Raw genomic sequence first — 17,402 nt, forward strand, 5'->3', positions numbered from 1 at the left:
AAAAGGCGTATTTCAAGTAGTAGAGACTCTGAAATGTACATACATTTAAACATTATGTTTATGTTCTGAAAGTTTCATAAAGATCGTACGTCTAGAAATTAAATTATCAACAAATAAATTCGTATTATATTACCCACACTGCAGCGCAGCCTAAGCGCAGTCGCTGCTTACTGCGCAGTTAGCAGAGCGCGTTCTAATACGTGCGTGTGTATATATGTGTGCCTAAAAGAAGTGTAGAGTGATTAGAATATCAGATTGGAGGGTTCAGGGTATCTCCTATTCGAGCAGTCTCGACTAGAGTTTTCTTACTTGTTAACTTAACTTAATATTAATATCAAATTTGAGCACTTAACCCTTCATGAATTGTAGTTGATTATAACAAAAATTGGTGGGTTTCCCAGTAACTTAAAAAAGAAAGGTCCACCACCCCTTTGTAAATGTGGATGTATGTGAATTTCATTACAGGAGCGAATTGTCCTTCTATTCCCTATGAATAGTATCATTTTTATGGGTTTTTAGCTTTGAATTTTAAAGCAGGATATCACTTGAGTGACGCATGTACATATACCTGTGTGTGACTGTGAGCTCGCTGAACTCTATTTTACACATCACCTTGCAAAACATGTGCGACCACTGTAAGCTTATTGACAAAGTATGAATTGCCTTTGAAGAGAGAAATACAACAGGAAAATACTCACATTCACGTTCAGTAACAATAGTGTCCATTAACACGCTGGCGGCCAAACAAGTTCGCTATTGATGTCATAAATTAAAATTGCAATCGCAGACCATTGATGATAAATCATACGCTCGGATGAGTTTTCATCTCGCACATGAATTGTAGCTGCCGGCGACTCAAAGCTACTCGGCCCACTACCACCCGCCCACCAAATGCTGCCCGATGCGATGATGTGACTGCTGCATGAAGGGCATGAGGGGCAGACACCACAGAGCAGTCATCAGGAGCTGTGGGTGCTATATTGCGACGTGATGGGATTTTCAAAAATCCGAGCTAAATCGTTTTTGTTTGCAGCAAAGCTAACTTTGACTGCTAACTTTGTTAGAAGAGAAATTTATGTTTTATTTGGTGTCAATTTGTGGTAGAAATCATTCTCTTTATTCATAAATCGCATACAATTCGATTATATTCGATGATTTGATTGCTTAAAATTGAATTTGCGTGATACTGAAGATATTTCAATACATCCTCGAACGTGACGATCAAACACAATATGAATATACTTATGTAGTTTACGAATACATACATATCTCCATATATGTATGTTTTGCTCATATATGTCAGCATGTGCTTATGCCAATTTAGCAGTAGGCGTGTCGAGCATAGATGAATACTTGAATGTACATATATATGCTACGACACGTCCAAGTCTACTCTCATCCTTGATATCAATTCAAAAGGACAGAGAGATGGCTACTTTGAAAATCATTTTAGACTATCAAGTAGGTTAGTTACCAAAGTAGTTCTATCGTAGTCTATTGAGCCTACAGCAAAACTGATTCTAATTTCAAACAAGTGTGTATCTTAAAGGGTGTATGCATATAACAGCCCTCTGAATAAATAGCTTCTCAACGAACCTTAGTCGATTAGCTGGATACATTGATGTTTTCTGCATCTACATAACAAATTGAAAGTATATTATTTCGATAATATTTTACAATTCTTTGTTTCCATGTATATATGTAAGAGCTCTATAAATATTTGACTACTGTTTAATTGCTGAATTACTGTTTAATTGCCCTATAATATTCGGAAATATTCAGTAAAACAAATACTATGCAATTCAATTCTTAGCTATTATAATTACACATTTATTTAGATTACATATTTAGTTTTGTGCAAAATTTCCTACAACAATTCTGACGTTCTAGTATGCCATGTTTATAGTATGTCTTACTATATATTCAACATGAATCGATATAATTAACAAGAAAGCTCTTCGAGCAACTCATATTTTCATAATAATTCGCACATACACACGCACATACACAGGCGAATGCGCTACTTTTAACAAAATAAAATGCATCTTAATATACATTTTAAATTTGGAGACTCTAGCTTTAAAGATGTGGGAGATATAATTTTTTAACTGTAACATACATTTTAACAAAACCATTTTACCCTGATTTCCCATTATCAATGGGTTCAGGGTATAACAAGTAAGAAATCTCTAGTCGAGACTGCTCGACTACGAGAAGCCCTGAATCCTTCAAGCAAATGATATTTCGCAGACACACACTCACATAGACAGGCGAACGCGCTTGGACTGCGCTGCAATTTTGGCAATATTACGAGAACTTGTATGTTGAATTATTTATTTTTTATAACTGATTTTCGATAAGGTTTTTATCGATGAAAAATATCGGATTGAGTTATCGTTTTTAGTGATAAATTCGGTATCCGCGCGCTATATACGGACATTTAAAAGAAATTTGAAGTCTCTAGCTCTTATATCTTCTGAGATCGACGCGTTCATACATACGGACAGACGGACGGACGGACAGGGCTAAATCAACTCAGCTCGTCGTCCTGATCAAGAATATATATGCTTTGTGGGGTCTGCCACGCCTCCTTCTGTTGCATACTTAAAACAAAACCATTATACCCTCCTGATTTCCCATTTTCAATGGGTTCAGGGTATAAAGAGATATGTAAAGCCTTCAAAAATTTTCTGAAGAGACTTCAATTAGAGTTACTTCCACTAATATACAATATATTCAACATGAATCGATATAATTAAAAAGATATGTAAAGCCTTCAAATATTTTCAGAAGAGACTTCAATTAGAGTTACTTCTACTAATATACAATATAATTATATGTTTTACGTTATAGTTGTTAAAAAAAAAGGACAATATTATTTTTATAACAGAGTACAAAGTGCTTAGCATAATTCTTATGCTATGTTCTGGGGATATTTCATAGATCTGGCTTCGATCTTTTATTGATTGGACTTTTGGCTCAATGTTGAAGAGATTAAGATTTAGGAGAGTTTGCTTATCGTTTTGGTTTATTTGTTTATGTTAGTATGAGTGGCATGAGTGGCCTAATCTCACCTAATTAGTTACATTAAATTAAGTTTAATGAAAAGGCTCATAAATAATATAAATTGTTGAATTAAATAATATATATGTAATTTTTAATTAATTAATTTATGTGATTATAGTTAATTATTTTTTAATTCTACAATCAAGAGCATCAGAAGGCCTAATACAAAATGAGTTAATTTAGTGTTACATGAGAATAAAGGCATTAGAATAAAAATACATTAAAGTATCTGTTTTATGTTATCCATTGAGCAATAATATTAAATAAAGTACCTATGTATGCCAAAAAAAAGGTTATGGTTTTTAGTAGTATTAGTATTAGTAAACAGAATTTAAACAGTAAATTAAAATTATTAGGATTATATAGTACAACTAGCTGACCGGGCATCCGTTTCTTTGTCATATCCATTATTTCTAGGGAATATTTTGTACTTAAATGCAATACAACTAATTTACTGTAAGTGTCTGGTGATGCAGTTACAGTCGAAAGCGTTCTAATCAACCGAAGTATGCTTTGTTGTGTTACTAATAATGACATTTAGAAGAAAATACAGATTAATCTCCTAGCGCAAAGGAATGCACAATATTCTTTGTTAGGCCTTCTTTAGCCAACACAAACAAACTGGATAGTTTCCCGACGCAAGAACATGCATGGTTAATTATTAATGAGTATAATTCACAAAAGTGAAATGAGTATATTGGTTTTGTGCAATGTCCGTCTTGCTGTCCGTCCGTCTGTCCGCCTGTCAGTCTGTCCCTATGAACGCAATCTATTTCGGCGCTATTGAAGCTAGAGACCTGAAATTTGGAACATATACTCGTGTATATCTCCGATTAAAATGATTATTTATCTCCGCCAAAAGTGGGCGTGGCAAACCGCAAAAGTTTATATCTCCTAAAGTATAAGAGCTAGAATTTGGATAGTTTGGATTTGGATAGTTAAGTTATCAGTAACCTCCTCTGTCGATTCTCTAAATAATTGTTACGTGTCTTTAGGGGCGTGGCATATCAATCCAATCTGATATTCTAATCACTCTGCACTTCTTTTAGACGCGCATACATACACACGTACGTATAACAACGAGCTCTGCTAAAGGCGCAGTAAGCAGCGACTGCGCTTGGGCTGCGCTGCAGTGTGAACAATATTATATGAATTTATTTGTTGAATAATTTAATTTCTAGATGTACGATCTTAATGAAATTTTCAGAACTCAATTATAATGTTCAAATGTATTTACATTCCAAAACACAAAGTCTCTAGTACTTGTAAGACGCCTTTTAAAAAAGTGAGGGTGAGGGGGTGGATTTAGAATGGGGGTAAATTATAACAAAAACCGAAATTATATAAAATATACACAAGTCTACATTTAAAATTTTGAAGCTCTAGCTCTAAAGGTGTAGGAGATATAATTAAATAACTAGCTTTCGATAAGGTTTTTAATCGATAATAAAATATCGGGGTTGTTATTTTTTCCATTTTCAATGGGTTCAGGGTATAACAAGTAAGAAAGCTCTAGTCGAGACTGCTCGAATACGAGATTCACTGAACCCTACAATCAACTGATATTGCAATAATAATTAGTACACACAAACGCACACACACACACACATGCATACAAACAAATACATACAAACAAACACACGCACACACACACACTCAAATGACTTTTACAAAGATGAGGGTGAGGGTGAGGGGGTGGATATAGAAGTGGGGGGTTAATTTCAACCAAAATCGAAATTATATAAAATGCGGACAGGGCTAAATCGACTTAGCTCTTCGCCCTGATCAACAATATATTTACTTTGTGGGGTCTGCCACGCCTCCTTCTTTCTGTTACATACATTTTACAAAACCATTTTACCCTGATTCCCCATTTTAAATGGGTTCATGCGTCACTGAATAATATCACAAAAAACGTCGCGTGAAGTGAAGTGCCCCATCATTTAAAAATAGGGCCATGAAAAATAGATGTTGGCCGATTGTCAGACCTATCCTGCTGGTCGAGTAGGTACAAAATTGCGTGAGAATCGGTCGAACCGTTTCGGAGGAGTTTGGCAACAAACACCACGAGACGAGAATTTTATCATATTTCTACATATACATTTCAAATAAGAGTCCACAACATTTCAGCTACCCAAGCTACTGCTTATGTAAAAGAACTCACTAAACATTATCTTTTGAAAAGATGTCAGAAAGCTCTAAGACAATTATTATAGGGGCTTCATGTACCACGAAAGGGGCTAAGATTTATCATATATACCTCTTGAACAAGTTTTTCAAGGCAAAGGTGACTCACTTATTAAGGTATAGAAGTACATTCAATGGGAAAGAGTATTCAAAATATGTAAGACATGTTTATCGTGTATATTCCAATTATATATACATATGTAAATATGTTTAATTATAGAGCTGAAGTCAAAAATGAAAAAATTATTTTATTATTTGCCTCATCACAATTTAACAGTTGTTTAGATATGAATTTATATTAGACACTCTTTCCTTATAGTATGCATATGAATGTACATACATACATACACACATACATACATATATGAACAGAAAACAATGGAATTAAATATAGATTATAGATAGATTATAAGCTGTGGCGCTTGATCATGGAGTCAGCATACAAACAAATAAGCAAATAAGTATTATCTAATCAGCTATAATATTAATTTACCATCCATTTTAAAATTATACCAGGCTCTGTTGTAAAGAAAATTTGCCAAAGCATAATAAATATCTTGCATATTACGATTGTACGCAATATCTACTGACGTACTCTTGCCTCTTTCTCAATATGTGAAATCTTGTACACATTTCATACAAAGATACTTGTTTGTATTTAATAATGTCGACACTTCCGACATTTGGCACTTAATAATTTAGCGCTAAAATGTTTGTAGAAAAATTGACAGAATTTTGACAGAAAAAAACATGTGCGTAGTTTGCCATTTGCTTTGTCCCTTCACGCCACTCTCACATGCCAGCTTTCGACCGCAATGCTTCATTGTGGGCCCTATGTATATGTCAGATCCAGCGCATTTTGTGTGTCATTCCGGGTTAACATGCTCCACGGTCTAACTTAATACGGGCTTGGGAGTTTTCCCTGTTTTCTTTCGCATGCTGGATATACTTGTGTATGTACCATTTCATACATACACACTCAACTACATAGACAGAGATTTATATATTGGAATGAATGTGCTTGTGTATCCTATCTAAATACATATATATTTGTAGATATACAGCTTACCTCGCTCGCCTGTCAACATGAAATCATAAGACGCATGTCACTACGTAAGAAAAAATGTTTGAGCGTCGGATAACATCCTTTAACTCAATTTTAATGCATTTGTAGTGTTCGTGTTTCAACGTAGAAAAGTTCCTTGTAATTTTTATACTTAATTTTACTTGCATAAAACGAACATTTCCGTTGGGAATTTGAGCTTATATGAAATAAAAAATCTAGTAAGTATAGTTGAATATTATTTAAACGATAATCACATAAATATTTAGATAGGAAATGCATACCTCAAAGCAAAAATCTATATCAAAACGGAAATATCTAAAAAAAAAAGCGTTCGAATTTCTTTTACTATTGTGAGTGAAAATAAATTAATAATACATAATCCGGTAAATTAATAATTAAAATTAGTTTTCTTATTTCGTAATCAATCTATTGAAAGATTTTTAAATGTAAAATAACATATAAATTAGCATGGAATTGAGATATTTATAAAGATTATATATTCAAATATTCGGATCAGGTATGTTAATGATATAAAAAGAGTTTTCCTTTTGTGTCCAAATACAACTACCTTATCTTCATAATTAAGTTATTAATTTATTTTCTTAATATTTTCTGCATATAAACTTATTAATATTATATAGTTAAAGCAGAACAGACAACTAAACACAACACTCATTCTTTTAGTAAATAATCAAATAATTAAGGCTACACGGTATTTTTTAGTCTTGCAAGATGGTGCTGTAGTACTACACGTTCTTTCGTCCAATATTAACCCTGGATTAAAGGTTTTACTGTCAAGTGTCAAGTTCTTATAATATGAAATAGATATATACCAAATTACTTTTGGGCTACATTTATAAATATAAGCAAGTAAGAAAGCTCTAATCGAGACTGCTCGACTACGAGATCCCCTGAATCATCCAAGCAACTGATATTTCAATACAAATTCGTACACAAACACGCATACAAACAAACACACGCACATATACAGGTGCTTGGGTGTTGACAATATTTTGAAAATTTATTTATTAAATAATTTCATTTCTAGGCGTACAATCTTAATGAAACTTTCAGAAAGTAATCATACTATTTAAATGCATGTATATACCGAAGCACAAGTCTGTAGTATTTAAAATACGGCATTTACAAATATGAGGGTGAGGGGGTGGATATAGAGGAGAATGTAAATTTTAACAAAAATCGAAATTGTATAAAATTCATCTTAATATATTTTAAAATTTGGAGACTTTAGTCTTAAAGATGTAGGAGATATAATTTTATACCTGATTTTCGATAAGGTTTTTTTATCGATAACAAAATAACGGGATAAGTTATCAATTTTTAGTGTTAGTGCGCGTGCTATGTACGGACATTCAAAAAAATTTGAAGTCTCTAGCTCTTATATCTTCTGAAATCGACGCGCTCATACATACGGACAGACTGACAGACGGACGGGCCAAATCGACTCGACTTATAAATACTTTGTGGGGTCTGCCACGCCTCCTTCTGTCTGTTACATAACATTTATTCTTTTGCGTTGAAGGAACAATCTTTTTAGTTAATAAATTGATTAATGAGATTTAGAAGTGCATTTATCGCCATTAAACATATTCGTCTCATGAAATAATTATTTTCGTAAGTAATATTTGTTTGTTTTTTTTTTTATAGCTATGCGTTTTTATTGAAATATCCATACGCAAAAATTATGAATTAAACAAGCCAACAAATTTTGATTTGATTGAGAGAACAACAATTAATATATAATCCTCAATAAACATTTGACTTCAAATCAGATTCTTTGGGACAGTACTACAATAGTATATTACTACGGCAGTTAATGTACATGTATGTGATAAAACTCATTTTATACATATACCCTGAACCCATTTTCAATGGAAAGTCAGGTATAATGGTTTTGTTAAAAGTATGTAAAAGACAGAAGGAGGCGTGGCAGACCCCACAAAGTATATATAAATTCTTGAACAGTGCGAAGAGCTGAGTCGGTTTGGCCCTGTCCTGTCTGTCCCCTGTCTGTCTGTCCGTCCGACCCTCAGTCCGTATGAATGAACGCGTCGATCTCAGAAGATACAAGAGCTACAGACTTCAATTGTTTGCCTAGGGTCGTGTATATCATGCGCATGTCGAGTTTCTCTCCAAATATCGATAACTAGTGCCGATATTTCTGCTCGATTAAAAAAGTTATCGAAAACTATTTATTTAATTATATCTCCTACTGAAATATGTATACATATGTACCTCCTCACCCACATATTTGTATGAGTATTTCAAATACCAGAGACTTGTTCTTTGGCACATGCATGCAGGCCATCGACAAGAAAAGTTATGCATGTTTAAGCGTGCATGCGTTTGTGTGTGTTTTTCTTGTGTAAGCCAAGGGTTACCATCTGGGTCAGAGGGCAATCCAGGACGGTCAACGACAAATCCCCACAAGTGGACCCCCTCCCCCTCAAGCACACACACACACCACCAATGAATCAGACTCACAATAAATAAATGAAACGTAAATTCGATTTTTTATTTCTTCATAATTAGCATCAGTTCATTCTATTCTGGCTAATTTCATTAGAAGTATGTACATCGAGTATGCATGTCGAGCAGTTTCGGCTAGAGCTTTTTTACTTGTTTATTTCTGTGCCCTTTATATGTCTTGTATATGTATGCAGCCAGAGATTTATAAAATTCCAACATAATTCAAGTACTTTTAAGTGACTCTTAAATAGCTGTAACACTTGCGGAACAATCATTTGATTTCAACCCTTTGAATCAGTGCCAAATATTATGGACTCTGCTCTGTTCAGCGCGTGAATTTAATTACAATCGCTACTCAAATACTTTGTATATTTACGACTCTTTTAGAAAGTTCTTTAGTGTTATTTACATTCCACTCTTACTCTATAGTAGTCAATGGAAGTAACTGGCTCAAGAAATCAAACTTTTTCAAACTGCCATAAGCATAAATGACATTTCACCCCAAAAAGTCGCCCAACTTCTAGAAATTAATAATTTTTTCACAAATATGTATGTATTTAATGGAAAGCTCCAATATAGAATACTGAACTTTTTAAACCTATTCACGAAGGTGAAATGCGTATATTGGTTTTGTACAGGTCGTCTTGCTGTATTTATACCCTGAACCCATTGAAAATGGGAAATCAGGGTATAATGGTTTTATTAAAATGTATGTAACAGGAAGAAGGAGGCGTGGCAGACCCCACAAATTATATATATTCTTGATCAGGGCGACGAGATGAGTCGACTTGGCCCTGTCCGTCTGTCTGTCTGTCTGTCCGTCCGTCCGTCTGTCCGTCCGTCCGTCCGTCCGTCTGTCCGTATGTTTGAACGAGTCGATTTCAGAAGATATAAAAGCTAGAGACTTGATTGTTTTTAATGATGCCACTGCACTATGGGTAATTTTTTGGCATAAATCCAAAGAATTTTTTTTTCAATATCCGCCAACTATTTTTATTTTCTCATTTATAAAACTCCAGCCGACTTAAAAATAATTTTAATAAAATTTTGAGGACTATCAATAAAGTTTTAAGCTTCGTCAAAGTTAGCTGATTCAAGGTTGCATGGAAAACCGAAAAAAACGCTTGAAATCATGCTCTACTTTCAACGTGTGTAAATCATAGGGTGCTTGAAATAGTTGACAATATTTTTTATGGAAAATATTTAGGAGGCTATGTTAAATAAGATGAGTGAAAATTTTTTTGTAGTCCTGTGATTTTTCGTCCGATTTTCCAAAGTAAAAAGACTTCTTGCTCATTTTTGCTCCTTCACAAAATAATCGACATGTTGCAGTTACATATGAGGTCTGCAATTCCATGCTGTTAGAAGTGCGGAGCAGCAACAAGTAACAACAAAGCGCTATAAAAGATTATAGCGTTACAAAATAAGTAAAGAGAACTTATTGGACGATAAAATTAAATCAATTAACTATAAGGTAAAAAAAAAAAATAGTTGGATTTATTAAGTATCATTTGAAAAATGCAATCGATTGCTAATTAGAGTCAAGTATCAAGGTCAGTGCATTCGACCGATCACCTAAAAGATCAGGTCGAAAGCAACTAAATTATAACGATGTTGGTCCCCGATTAAAAGGAAAATTGGCTTCTGAGCTTGCTTGAGAGTATGATAACACGACGCCTCTTTGCATTAGTTTTGTCAAAAAATGAACGGAAAAGGATACAACATTTTTATTGAAGTGGTAGCTGTAATGACGGCAACGCAGCAAGAAGAGCTTTTGGAAATGTTGAGTTGTTTTCTACCATTTAATATTTTGACCAAGAAATTTTAAAAAACGTTTATATAATATTAATTGCTATCTCTTGCGCGCATGAACTCCGGGAAATTTAAAGTTTTGTGTGAGAAAACATTAAAAGTTAATTTATTCTCAGGCCGGGGTCAGAGCCTCAGTCAATTTGTGTTTGTCATATTATATTTTACATATAATATATTTGCTATCCAATGCGCCCAACTATCCACAATATTTTGGTGCATGGGCATCAAATAATGGACACTTGTATACTTCCACTTGTATACTTCTCAACCTCAAAGCTAAATAAAATCTAAACCATCAGAGCTCAATCTTTGAAATTTTTTTTATATTATACTCCATTTATTTCTCTTTAAAATACAAAAAGAATGGCTACTATAACAATAAGGATTATTTTTTAATAATTTTTTTTGTAAAATGTACAAAAAATATGTAACAAAAATTTGGTCATCAGATTAGCGCCCCCTGCATTAAATTCAATTTATTTAAGCTAATGACCAAAAATAACACCGGTATTTTAAGCTATTGTTATTTTTAAGTAATATTAGTAGTGCGTAGTGCCGCCATTGTTTAAAATTACTTCAAAAATTCGATTAGGAATGGAATTATAAAGTTGTTCAATATAATTCAAGGATATGGTTGACCAAGCGTGTTCAATACCTTTGATTAACTCTGTCCTTGTACTATATTGCCTTCCGGACTCATATACTTTCCTGACCAACCATCCCCAGACGTTTTCGATGATATTAAGGTCGGGTGAGTATGGTGGCCACTCCATGAGATCAACTTTTTGGCCCTGGATCCAGGACTTCACGGATCGGGCGGTGTGAATTGGGGCATTATCGTGCTGGAAAGTCCACTGCATGTTTTGAAAAATGTTTTGGAAATGTGGAAAAGCAGTTTTTAAAACGATGTTATAGTCCTGTGCGTTCATACGCGATGTCAAAAATTGAAGCTTGCATGTGCCGTAGTAAGATATTGCTCCCCAGACCATAACCCTCCGCCACCCGGCTGTGTAACCTGTCAAAGTGATGTTCTTCTTTGCGTAGGTCATGGAAATAATAATTATAGCCATCAGGTCCTTCCAAATTAAATTTTTTTCATCTGAAAAAACAACATACTGCCATTGGGTAGACCACGTCATGTGCGCTCTGGCAAAACTAATGCGCATTTCTTTTCTCAGCATATTGAGTGATGTTTTTTTTTAATTTCAGTCTCTATGTTATTAGCTTTCTTAATTACTCTTTGGACCGTTGATAAGCTCGCCTTAACACCGGTTTTTTCCCTAATCTTAGTGGTTGAGTCATGGGAATTCGAAGTTTCCCGAACTATTGCTCTTCTATCTGCTTGTGAAATCACTTGATTATTGCCACCTTTATAGTTTTTTCCATAGTTTTCCTTATTTTTAAGAAAATTACCAATTGTTTTCCTGTGTCTTCCTGTTTTTTCAGCAATTTTATGGAAGGATAATCCAGAATCAAAGTATGCCTCAATCTTTGATTTTTCATCAAAAGATAAAACTGTTTTTTACGCATACTGTACATTTATTTAAAGATATTGAATACTTTGAGCTTCCTAAAAAATTTGGTGACTGTACTTGGCAAAATAAGCAAGATAACTAAAATTGCATTTGGGGGCGCTAATCTGATGACGCAAAATAAGTGCACGCAATCTTTGCGAAAATAAAGAAGAATAGAAAATAAAATATAACGGTTATTCTCTCGCGCTTGATTTTATTATGAGAGACATCTCATATGTTGACAACAAAATCAAAACAAAAACTACGAAGTTGCGTGCAATAGGAAAATAGAAAAAAGCAAAAGAAGATGAGTGTAAAGGGGGGCGCTAACCTGATGACGCGCAGTGTATAAGTGGCGTATTCAATAGAGCACTAGACTCATCAAACCCACTTATTTCTAGTTTAATTTGAAAAGAACGAGCTCGCCGAAATAGAAAAAAGAACTGCCCACAGAAGTTATTGCACTTGTAGAAGCATATAGTTTCGATCCTACTGAAACAATTGCTAATTCTACAGAAAGCGAAGAAGAGGAAGATGATTCTGAAGACGCCTATGATAACATATATGATATGAATTGTATTAAGTTGGAAGAAGAAAACTATGACTAAATTATTATTCAAGGTTAGTGATAAGCTTATCTGGGAACTAGAATTTTCGTCGCAATAGCCGGATGGACGCTATAAGCGAAAGGGGTGGGGGAGTGGCTCTATAAAAAAAAAAAAACCGAAATTATAAAAAATTCATATTATTATGTATACAAAATTTCAAGCTTCGATCTCTTCAGGGACAATTAATGCCAAAAATTCGGGCTTTTTACCCATAGTGCACTGTAGCTAATTGTAAATGATTTTTAATTTTTTCAAATTTGTCAATTATTCAATAGAATATGTAGATCATATGCTGAAAGTTTCATTAAATTTGGTTAAGTCAATCGACGTTAAAAAATAACAAAATGTTTGGCCAATAAACAATCGTGCATCAGCAACAACAGTTTTCCTATACGTGTGCACACATACATTCAAACTTCTTCTAGCACGTTCTTAGAATCACATCAGCAGTTAGTTTGGCTTAGATAAAGCCCTGTCCGTCAGTCCGTCCATTTGAGTGCGTCGATCTCAGAAGATACAAAAGCTAGAGAGCTGAAATTTGGCATGCATACTCGTGTATACCATATGCAGTACAAGTTTGCTTTTTCAATAAATCATCCGATAACTTTTTTATCGAGAATAATAGAAAATTTGATTTTGTTTTTTCCAGCCTCATTTGAACACTTTTAGTCCTGGAGACTACAGATTTACTATGTACACTGCTGTTAATTTAAAAAAAATCTGTTTTTTTTATACCCTGAGCCCATTGAAAATGGGAAATCAGGGTATAATGGTTTTGTTAAAAGTATGTAACAGGCAAAAGGAGGCGTGGCAGACCCCACAAAGTATATATATTTTTGATCAGGGCGACGAGCTGAGTCGATTTGGCCCTGTCCGTCTGTCTGTCCGTCCGTCTGTCCGTCTGTATGTATGAACGCGTCCCTAGAGACTTGAAATTGTTTTCCCTAGGTCCGTGTATATCACGCGCATATCAAGTTTATCACTAAAAATCGATAACTATTCCCGATATTTTATTATCGATTAAAATCCTTATCGAAAGCTAGTTATTTAATTATAGCGCCTACACCTTTAGAGCTAGAGCTTCCAAATATTATATGTAGATTCATGTATATTTTATATAATTTCGGGTTTTGTTAAAATTTACCCCCCACCCCCAAATTCGACCCCTTACCTTCACCTTTGTAATTTATTTCAAGTAGTAGAGACTTGAGTATTAATATTGAACACACTGCAGCGCAGCCCAAGCGCAGTCGCTGCTTAATGCGCAGTTAGCAGAGCGCGTTCTAATACGTGCGTGTGTATGTGTATGTATGTATGTGTATCTAAAAAAGGTGCAGAGTGATTGGAATATCAGACTGGAGGGTTCAGGGTATCTCCTAGTCGAGCAGTCTCGACTAGAGTCTTCTTACTTGTTTTTTATGAAAACTATTAAAAAAAGACTTTTTTTCTTGGTCACTGAAATAGACGCACTTAAACTAATTCATGTTATTTAATGTAAGGAACGTCATTTTAAGTATTATTTTTAGTTTTTATAATTATTTAAGCAATAAGTAAATATATAAAAATAATTTCAATAAGGACTCCTGCTTCTTTAGTTCGAAATAACCTCATACACCCGGTCCTTCTCGCCCCAGGCATATTTAATTGCAGCAGTTAGTATTTCTTTGTCTTCGTGTTACTTACTTCCTTCAAATACCATTCTCAAATATTTACAATTATTTTAAGATCTGGGGAATACGGAGGCCAAGTCGTGGCCTAAACATTTTCACTCGTAATAAGAAGAAAGAAGAAAATCGATGGCAATGGTCCGGAGAGATCCTTAATCCTAGAAATTACGGACTGCAACACAGTTTTGAAGCGCTCATCGGTCATCTTCTGATCTATAAAAATGAAATCTGTTGTTCCATAATATATGATGGCACCCCACACCATCACTCCCCCTTCTCGACTGTGATGGCGGCTGAAATACAACTCATATTTTTGTAAATCATGGTAGTAATATTGAAACCATCAGGGCCATCCAAATTAAAACGTTTTTTGCCAGTAAACACAACTGAACGCCAATAATTAAGTCGAGTGTCATATTGAACTGTCCATGTCATGTATTCTCTCGCATATTGGAGCCGATTTTCTTTACGTATAGCATTTAGATGTGGGTTTTTCATAAGTTTCAGACATTTTGGATGTTTTGCATTTCTAATAGTACGCTGGACTGTTAAAAGGCCAGCGTTTACACCGGATGATTACTTAATTTTGGCTGCAGACTTAGTCGATTCGGAAGCAACTTGGACAATTTTTTGCTCATCTCGGGCAGGAAGTGCTCGTTTTCGCCTTTTGAAGTGTGTTCCATATGCCTCTGGATCTTTCAAGTATCTGTCAACAATTCTGGAGCTGCGTTTTATTTTTTTGGCAATATTTCTGTTAGATAGTCCCTGGGAGTGGAAGAAGTCTACATTTTGACGTTCCAATAAACTTAATATAGAAGCTTTTTCCATTTTATTTTTTAATATAGCTTAAAAAGGATTGAATTATTAATTTTTAATTATTACCCAATCAAAAAAGCTCGAATTTTTAACATAAAACTTAGAAAATTGATGTGCGCCTAATTCGTTGACCAACCAAAAAGCCATGTTTTTTCATAAAATTTTCTACAGTCCCCGATTGCACAATTATCTTTTAGAATATCAACAAACTTTTAAAAGATGTTTTTCGATCTAGACTCCAACTTTCATTCAAAAATGGTTTTGGCAGCCAAAACATGCCGAATAAATAAATCAAACCGTTTTTATACCAAAAAATGGGTGCGTCTAACCTAAGACCAGCGGTGTATATACATATCATGAATACAAATATTTTGTAATTTACAGATTTTTGATACCACACCCCCTTCGCCCACAATTTGTGAAAAACGCATTTCAAGTACTAGAGAGCTTTCGAATATGCATATGTACATTTGAACAGTTTGATTACGTTCTGAAAGTGTAATTAAGATTGTACGTCTAGTAATTGAATTATTCAAAAAATAAATTCTCATAATATTGCCCACACTGCAGCGCAACCCAAGCGCAGTCGCTGCTTACTGCGCCGTTAACAGAGCGCGTTGTTATACGTGCGTGCGGATGCATACGTATGTATATGTGCAGGAAAGAAGTACAGAATGATTAGAATATTAGATTTGAGGCTTCAGGGTATCTCCTACTCGAGCAGTCTCCACTAGAGCCTTCTTACTTGTTAATGAGTAACAAGTTACGGACGTTACCGACTGCAGAAGAGTCATTCACATCTCATTAGCAATTAAATATTTAAGTTTATCGACTGCGGAAGAATCATTCACATCCAATTAGAAATTTAATATGTCAGTTTAGCTCTAATACCATAGAAAATTCAGTATTTAGACACCTTTTTGGTTAGTTTATTATAACGAGCTCAGCTTAGTTTACGCTCAAAAATGTGAAATTTACAGGGTATTTTTGATATATGTTAAGTAACCGATACAGGAAGTTACTAGTAAGCTTCTAGCTATTATACTTCAGGAGATGTAAACTTCTTTCCAGTAACTCGAATGCATGTATACTTGTGTATGTGAACAATTGAGTGAAAGTATCTTTTACAAGTGATGTATGCAGTAAAAGTACAAACTTATCTTTTGAGTATATTTCTGCTTATGTACCTTTTTTATTATGTAATGAATATTGTAAGTACACAACGTCAAATTGCACGTAAACTTTGTTAAGAAAGTTTAAAAGTCACGTTTAAGGTATGCTTACAGTTACTTAGTGCAGTCAAACTACGGCTTAGAAGTAAGTATACATGCGAAGACACGTTATGTAATCAAGTTATGAAAGCTTCTGATATTTTGTTATCTACTCTAAGTTTAACAAGTAACAAAGCTTTAGTCGAGATTTTTAGCAAACCTATTTTTGTATGTATTAAAGCAGAAAAACCTGAAACTATTCAATATTTTCGACTAAAAAATTTGTCACCTCCATCAACGCCATCCCTACTTGAGCAATCAGTTACAACAGTTACTTCATTGCTTAAGCAATATTGTGATTATCAGAATATACTCGATTGCATGCATCTCCAAATTTATCATATAGTTTTAGAAGAAACTGATGGATTTTTGTTTTTGTTGATTTATTTTGAATATCAGTAGAAAGATTAGCTCACTGTGCACAAGTTTGAATTTTTTAAAAGGTGCCATTTCTTTTATATAATTTGTACATATGTATGCTGAAAGCTTCATTCTCTTTCGTTAAGTACCTTAAGGAACACGAAACAATTAGCAATGCACGTAGAACCAATGCAAGTAACACTTAAAAATACAAATAGACAACTATTTCTTCTGTAATGTTTTTAAACTCACAACCTCTATTAACAATCGATTATTTTTGCAGAGACATGTGAAATGCCTAATGCGTTACTGGTGGATGCAAATTCCTTTAATTTACTCACTGACTTGTTTGCTAATAGGCACAATATGATTTCATTTGAAATGTGTTGTTATATTAGAAGCATTGTAGAAACAGCTAAAAGTTATAGTTCCCTATATGTTTGAGCTAATGCCATTCTCAGTTTTGTTTGTTGATAAGTTATGTCTGAAAGTTTCGAGTTGGGTTGCTTTGAGTGTAGTGATAAGCCACACAATGAATGCCTTAG

General features: G+C 34.2%; 2 long non-coding RNA genes across 2 annotated transcripts; one reads left to right on the forward strand and one right to left on the reverse strand.

Moving 5' to 3' along the window:
- Positions 1–540: 540 nt before the first annotated feature.
- On the forward strand, positions 541–1,142 carry LOC149091968 (uncharacterized). The gene is made up of 2 exons (XR_016196530.1): positions 541–652; positions 711–1,142. It is a non-coding gene; the product is annotated as an uncharacterized LOC149091968 (long non-coding RNA).
- A 4,743-nt stretch (positions 1,143–5,885) lies between these two features.
- LOC149091969 (uncharacterized) lies at positions 5,886–6,560 on the reverse strand. The gene is made up of 2 exons (XR_016196567.1): positions 6,323–6,560; positions 5,886–6,236 (listed from the first exon to the last, which is right to left on the reverse strand). It is a non-coding gene; the product is annotated as an uncharacterized LOC149091969 (long non-coding RNA).
- Between the last annotated feature and the right edge of the window lie 10,842 nt (positions 6,561–17,402).

This window comes from Drosophila navojoa, chromosome 3, assembly GCF_054131105.1.
Source record: "Drosophila navojoa isolate 15081-1374.11 chromosome 3, UAZ_NAV_1.0, whole genome shotgun sequence".
NCBI lineage: Eukaryota > Metazoa > Arthropoda > Insecta > Diptera > Drosophilidae > Drosophila > Drosophila navojoa.